Consider the following 7738-nt stretch of genomic DNA (forward strand, 5'->3'; position numbering starts at 1 on the left):
AAAACACAGGAATTTCAGATCCACCAATTGCTGTGTGGAGAAAGATGAGCACTCTCCTCCCTCATGATTTGCAGCCCCTGAAAACCAGCTGAGAAACAGCTGGTGCTGACCCAGTGGCACATAAAAACAATATTATTGTTGTATACTGTAGCGTCATTGGATTTCACCTGATGGTATGCATAGGAATCAGATCGATTATGTCTGCAGAAAAAACCGCTGGAGAAGCTAAGTATCAGCTGTGAAAACAAGGCCAGGAGATGATTGTGGAACAGACCACCGGCTACTCTTATGAAAGCTCAAGCTGAAGCTGAGGAAAATTAAACCGAATCCAAGGGAAGCAAAATATGACTTTGAGTTAATCCCACCTGAATTTCAGAACCATATCAGGAACAGGTTTGAGGCCTTGAACACTAATGAGCGAAGACCTAATGAGTTGCGGGAGGATGTCAAATGTATCATCCAGGTAGAGTGCAGACGATCATTACAAAGACAGAAGAGGAAGAAAAGACCAAAATGGATGTCAGAAGAAACTCTGAAAATTGCACTGGAGAGCAGAGAAGCAAAAGCACAAGGAAGAATTCAAGATACTAAAGAGCTGAACAGAAGATTCCGAAGGGCAGCACAGGATAACAAAGTAAAATATTACAATGAAATGTGCAAGGAGCTGGAGTCAGAAAATCTAAAGAGCTGAACCCGCTCAGCATTTTTTAAGCTCAAGGAACTGAAGAACAAATTTAAACCTCGAGTTGCTATAAACAAGTATGCTTTAGGCAGAATATTGAATGATCCAGGAAGTATTAAAAGAAGATGGAAAGTATATACTGAGTCACTGTATCAAAAGGAACTGGCAGACACAGAAGAATTTAATGAAATCACCTATGAGCAACAGCCTATGGTGATGAAGGAAAAAGTTCAAGCTGCTTTGAAGGAAATTGCAAAAAAATAAGGCCCTAGGAATAGATGGTATACCAAGTGACATATTTCAGCTAACAGATGCTGTCCTGGACATGCTCACCAAGTTGTGTAAAGAAATCTGGAGTACAAGTACTTGGCTAACTGACTGGAAAAGATATATATTTGTTCCCATTCCAAAGAAAAGTGACCTAACAGAGTGTGGGCACTATAGAAAAATCTCATTGATTTCACATGCAAGCAAGATTCTACTGAAGATTACCCAAAAACGACTGGAACAGCAAACACATCAGCAAAGAAATGACAGAAGTTCAGGCTGGGCTTAGAAGGGGTCGTGGTACTAGGGATATTGTAGCTAATGTTAGATGGATCTCAGCTAAAAGCAGGGAGTACCAGAGGAATTTCTATCTGTGTTTCATTGATTATGCAAAGGCATTTGACTGCGTGGATCATAACAAACAGTGGCTGACTCTGAGAAGAATGGGAATTCCAGAACACTTGATCGTTCTAATGTTAAACGTATATTTGGACCAAGAGGCAGCCATCAGAACAGAGCGAGGAAACACTGCATGGTTCAAAATTGGGAAAGCCGTACACCAGGGATGTATCCTGTCTCCATACCTTTTCAACCTGTATGCAGAACAGATTATCCAAGTGGCTGGGCTCTATGAGGAGAAATGTGGAGTCAGGATTGGTGGAAGATCTATTAACAATCTGTCTTATGCAGATGACACAACCCTGCTTGCTGAAACTGAGGAGGACCTGAAGCGCTTGCTGCAGAAGGTCAAGAGCCTTCAGTATGGATTGAGGCTCAATGTCAACAAGACAAAGATTCTCACCACTGGACCAATCGGCAGCATCAGGATGGATGTGGAAGAGATTGAGATTGTCAACAACTTTAGTCTGCTTGGCTCCAAGGTCAACAATCTAGGCACCAGTAGCCAGGAAATAAAAAAAAGTATTGTGATGGGAAAGTCTGCTGTTAGGGACCTCTCCAGGGTACGGAAGAGCAATGGTGTCACTCTGGAGACTAATGTGCATCTGATACAGGCTATGGTCTTTGCAATCACTTGTTATGAATCAGAGAGTTGGACAATGACTAAGGAGGATAGAAGAATTGAAGCCTTTGAGCTGTGGTGCTGGAGAAGAGTATTGAATGTACCCTGGACTGCCAAGAAAACAAACAGATTCATCCTGGAGAGGGTTAAACCAGGCTGCTCCATTGACGCAAGGATTCTGGGGCTTCATCTAACATACTTTGGACATGTTGAAAGGAGGGAGAGGTCCTTAGAGACGGATATCATGCTTGGGAGGATGGAGGGACGACACAGAAGGAGAAGACCCTCTATGAGGTGGATTCAGTGTCTGGGGTAATCGGGATGGGTGTGTCAGAGGCACTGAGATTGGCACAGGATAGAGCAGGGTTTAGGGCTGTTGTATAGGGTCGCTATGAGTCACAAGCAACTTGAGGACACACGACAAAACCAACAACAACCATAGTGCCAAACTGACCTATAGTAGACTCTCCAGCAGGTTTTCAGATGGAATTAATCGCAGGGGAGGATATTAACCTCTTTCTCCTGCAGACTAGGTGATGTCCTCTTGCTGTGCTTTAGGTACTGAAGCACAGCTTCTTGTCACTAGGCCACCAGAGCTCCTCTTGTGTTTAAAATAACATAGAAATACAATTTGGTTATCTTTACTTCAGAATTCCATCTCTTTCTCAGATGAAGTAACTTTTGCCTTATATAGGCTTTTTTATCTAACTGTGGAATGCTTAACTACTGCTTGACCAGGGCACTAGTATTGTTGTAATGATTTATTATTTTATTCATTCAATAATTAGCCTACTTCAGTTCCTTTTTCTCCTATAATCCCTGAAATTGTTTGAAAGTGGCTTTGCAGAATGTGCTTTTTCATAAGAATTTAATATTCATTGAGAATGTACTCCAAAGTTCACTTTCTTTTTCTCTATAAATTGTGACTAGAAAATTCAAATTCTCCTATTATGCCTACTGTTTTGCAGTGGGAAAAACGAGCAATCTCCTCCAATTTGATTACCCTCATCTGAAAACCTGCCAGAGGGTTAGCTATGGGTCTGTTGCAACTGAATGGTACACAACACACAACACCACCACCACAAAATAGAATAAGAGGATATTATAGGCATTGTGCAAAACTAAAACAGATTTTTAGTCTTACTATTTTTTGTAATTAGTCTACAAACTTCTGTGATTGAGCACAATGAAGAACACAAAGCAATAATTACAAACAAATAATAACTGAAAGAGTAGAGAAAAGGATAAATGAGAAGGATAACTGAGCTAAATATCGCACTGAAATGAGCTAATATTTTTGGAGATGAAGTAATTTTAAGCTTTGTGATTATGGGGATCAAATAGCTTCCATAATACAAGAATGGATGTAGAGCAGTTTAAGTATCTTTTAAAAGTTTTATACAAAGGACATAGGCAAACTCACTCTACATTTTATTCAGAATCAGGCTTACAAACTATTTTTTAAAAGCTATTTCCTTTACTCACTTTCATCAATGTTAATACTGTAATTAGTAGTATAAGACAAAATATATAAAAAGCTTGTATGGAAAACTAATTTGCTTTATAAAATTTCATTCAACTCAACAAAAAAATTAAGCATACTTTAATTGTGCTTCTGTGCTATAATTCTAAGAGAAACTGATGAAAACTCTGTTCAATAAAAAAATACACAAAAGAAATAAAGCTACTATGTGTTGTGCATTGAACTGTGTAAGGGATGCAATAATAGATGAAGCATGCATGGCTCTGATGCTCTTGTAACAGTTCAGTAACGAAGATAGACATCAAATGACTATAGAGAAAATTATGTTTACAAAACTTTAGGATACTGCAAGAATATATATCAAATAATTTCATCTTAGATTGAAAGGCAAAAAAACTTGCTGGGGGGAAAAATGACATTTAAACTAAGACTTGAAAAATAAGCTCAAGCTCTCCAGACTAAGAACAACTTGTGTAAAGTTTCCAAAGTTAGAAATAAATCCAAAATGGCTTGTAGGTGATGAGTGAGCTTGACTGTTTCTAGAAAGGTTCAAGTACATTAAATGGATAAGGATCTTTGGGTCAAGTAAGCTTTTATGGATAATAAAAGGAATGTTGTTGTTAGGTGTTACTGAGTCAGTTTATATCTCTTACAGTGATATAACAAAACACTGCCAGCACACAATTGTTCCTTTCTCACAATTGTTACCATGTTTGTGCTCGTCATTGCAATCACTATACATTCATTTATGAAGGTCTTCCTATTTTCCCCTCTTTGTTTTACCAAGCATATCCTTCTGCAGGTACTCTTCATAATTTTTCTTGCACTATCCTTCTCTCCTGTCCCCTTCTCTCCCACCTTCTAACCTTTATTTGTTATCTTGTCGATTGGTGATTCCAAGAAGTGAGTTTGTCCCATTTGTTACTGATAATCTGATAAGACTATTCTTTGGCTTATTCTTGAGTCATGGAGGTAATTTCCGTTCTAGTTTTGTAGAGTGACTAAGGACCTCAGTCTTGGCAAATTTGTAAGTCTTATAATTCTGGTCTCTATGTGATTTTTGCTAAATGATACTAGTGTGGCTATATTTTGGAGGAACATTCTGCTTTGTACCTCACTGCTTGTCAATTTGCTGTACTGAAGTAATCTGGGTTTGCTGTGATGCTGAACCTGTGCCATTGGGGTATCAAATACCGTAATGGTCTACCAATGTGGACAGCGTTTAGTGAAGCTCCTAGTTTCCATTTGGAAGCAGGAGTGGCATCCACTTCCTAAACCACAAGCCTATGAAAACTCTGTGAACTTGGAGAAACTTATAGAAAGGCAGTAGGTCTTTTGTTCATGGAGTCACTATCAGTCATGCTTGACTTAACTGTAATCAACAACAACATTTAATTTTTAAATTTGTTCCACATTTTCCCTACTCTCTAAACTCTACAAACTCTCTAAATTTACTGATATTAGTTATAGAACAGAGTTCTGTACAGAAATTGTTAGTTATAGAAGAGAGTTCATATTTTCCATGCAAAACTTACTTTCATTCATATTCAGCTTGATGGCACTTAACCATTGCTAAATGAAACTAATACTGTTATATCTGTTTGGACACTCTTCTGCTTTGTACATCACTCTTTGTCAATGCACTGTAACCTGGGTTTGCTGTGATGCTGAACCTTGTACAATTGGGGTATCAAATATCAGAATGATTTCCCAATGTGGACAGTGTTTGGTAGAGTTCCCAGCTGTAAAACAGGTTTGGAAGCAGGAGTGGCATCCACTTTCTAAACCACATGTCTCTGGAAAGTCTATGAACTTTGTGAAAGGATGATAGTTATGGGCCTTTTTCCCCCCATAGAGTCACTATGATTCATGCTTGACTCATCGGCAATCAACAACATCGACAACTATCGTAAATTTTCTATTTGTGCTTTATTGACAGCACTGAGCAGTGCTAGCTGAGTACTATCTAATTTTGATATAGCGATGTTGTTGTTTTGTGCCTTTGAGTTGCCTGTGACTCATAGTGACCTTATATATAACAGCTCTGAAGTTTGCCCTGCTCTGAGCCAGTCACACTGACTCCAATACACCTCCCCCCATTGCCTGTATCAATCCACCTCATCTGGGGTCTTCCTCTCCTGTGCTGTCCCTCCTCCCTTTTAAGCTTGAATTTCTTCTTCAAGATTCAGTCCCACCTGGCCACATGCCCAAAATATGTGAGACGAAGCTTCAAAATCCTAGCTTTCAAGGAGTAACTTGGTTTCACCCTCTCCAAAACAGACCTATTTGTTTTCTATGGTACATTCAAGACTCTTCTCCAGCACCACAAATCAAACACATCAACATTAGAGATGTATTAAGCATAAACGCTAGAGATCCTGAAGTTCATAATGGTTCATTAAGCCTTTAGACATTTTTTATTTTCTGTATTTTTTAGAAGGTAGATCCCAATAGTAGCATTTTAGATAGCCTCTCATAATAGTTAATAGTTTACAACCCAAACTGCTCCTCAGCAATGCAGGACACAGATCATTATCTTTATAGACAAAGTTATGCCAACATTTTTATTTCTATTGAGGCTATTATCACTCCTCCCAAGGCCAATGACTCATTCCAGAAAATGTATTTGACTATGTCTAAGAACTTGTCATATTTCTGTCCCCGTTTTTGCTCTGGAAATATTGTCTGCCAAATTTATAATGATCATGGATATGATATTATTTGCCTACACAAATCTATTCATTTTACGAGTCAGTCTATGCTTCCACTTGCAGAATAATGTCTGTTATCACTAATAATAGATTGTATAAGTAATAATATTTGCCATAGTTTTTACAAGTCTCCTGCACCTTTCTGTGCCTTCTTTCTTTTTAATAATACTGTGTTGGCCTGGAAAAAATTGGTGAATTGTTAGCAATACATGATCTACTGAAATTATTACAAGCAATAATTTGGAGACTCATTTAAAAAGAATATATTTAACAGGTCAGAAGGTCTGTCTCACATATTTTGGGCATGTGGCCAGGAGGAACCAGTCCTTGGAGAAGAACATCATGCATGTAAATTTGGAGAGACAACACAGGATAGGAAAACCCCAGATGAGATGGAGATACACAGTAACTGGGTCAGTGGAATAAGGTGAGTCAGATTCAGTAAGACTGGGTCAGGATAGGACAGAGTTCAAAGCTATTGTACTTAGGGTCAATATGAGTCGCATGTAACTTGGTGGTATATAAAAAGAACAAGAAAACAATTCCTAACAACAAAAAGTCTTGGCCCAGATATATTCAGTGTAGAGGTCTACCAAATAGTCAGAGAAGATCTATGTGCTTGTCACTGTAATGGTACTGTGCTGTTCTGATTATTGTCACTCTTACACACTCACTCTCTGCATGAAGTTGATTCAGACTTTTGGTGACTTTTCATTGAATTTTGGAAACTATAAACCTAGGAAAAAAGAACATTGTCTTTCATACTCTTTTGAGTCATTGGTGGATTAGAACTGTCAGAGGTATTTAGTTTTTCAATCAGCGGTACAATATGCTGTGAACTAAAGTACCAGAGTCCATTTTGATCACTATAGCTGTATATTTATTTTTAAAATTGAAAAATGTGAATTCTCCCATATTGTTCTTCTTTAGCACTTTTCTATTGATCCTTGATCTCTCCTTTTTTGTGTAAGTCAATGACTGGTTTCTTTATCTCTTTCAAGAATGTTAATAGAATATGGATCAGGATTACATTATAGCTATGGATTAATTTGAGTAGTATTGACATTTGCACAATATTGACATATTCACAATTGTGAGTATTAACATAAGGTTTCCTCTGGTTGCTAAGTGATAAAGAGTTGTGCTGCCAACCCAAGAACACATGGTTTAATCCATCAGCTTCTGTATAGAAGAAAAATAGACAATCTCCTTCCATGCAATTTATGATCTGTGAAACTTACTAAAGGGATAGCTATGAGTTAATTCTTGCTCAGTGGTACCTAACAAAAACATGCATGAGCAGAGCATGTTTGTCCATTTATTTCCTTAAAGTAATATTTGTTACTTGTAGGTGGGTAACTCTATTGTAACTTGTTAGACTTATTTCCAAATTTCTTATATGTGACACAACAGAGTGTGAAAACTATAGAACAATATCATTGATTTCACATGCAAGAATCTACTGAAGATTATCCAAAAATGACTGGAAAAGCACATCAGCAGAGAACTGTCGGAAGTCCAGGTTGGGTTTAGAAGGGGTCGTGTTACTAGGAATATCGTAGCTAATGTTAGAT

Source organism: Elephantulus edwardii, unplaced genomic scaffold (assembly GCF_000299155.1).
Source record: "Elephantulus edwardii isolate Elephantulus edwardi_28Jun2011 unplaced genomic scaffold, EleEdw1.0 scaffold00018, whole genome shotgun sequence".
Lineage (NCBI taxonomy): Eukaryota > Metazoa > Chordata > Mammalia > Macroscelidea > Macroscelididae > Elephantulus > Elephantulus edwardii.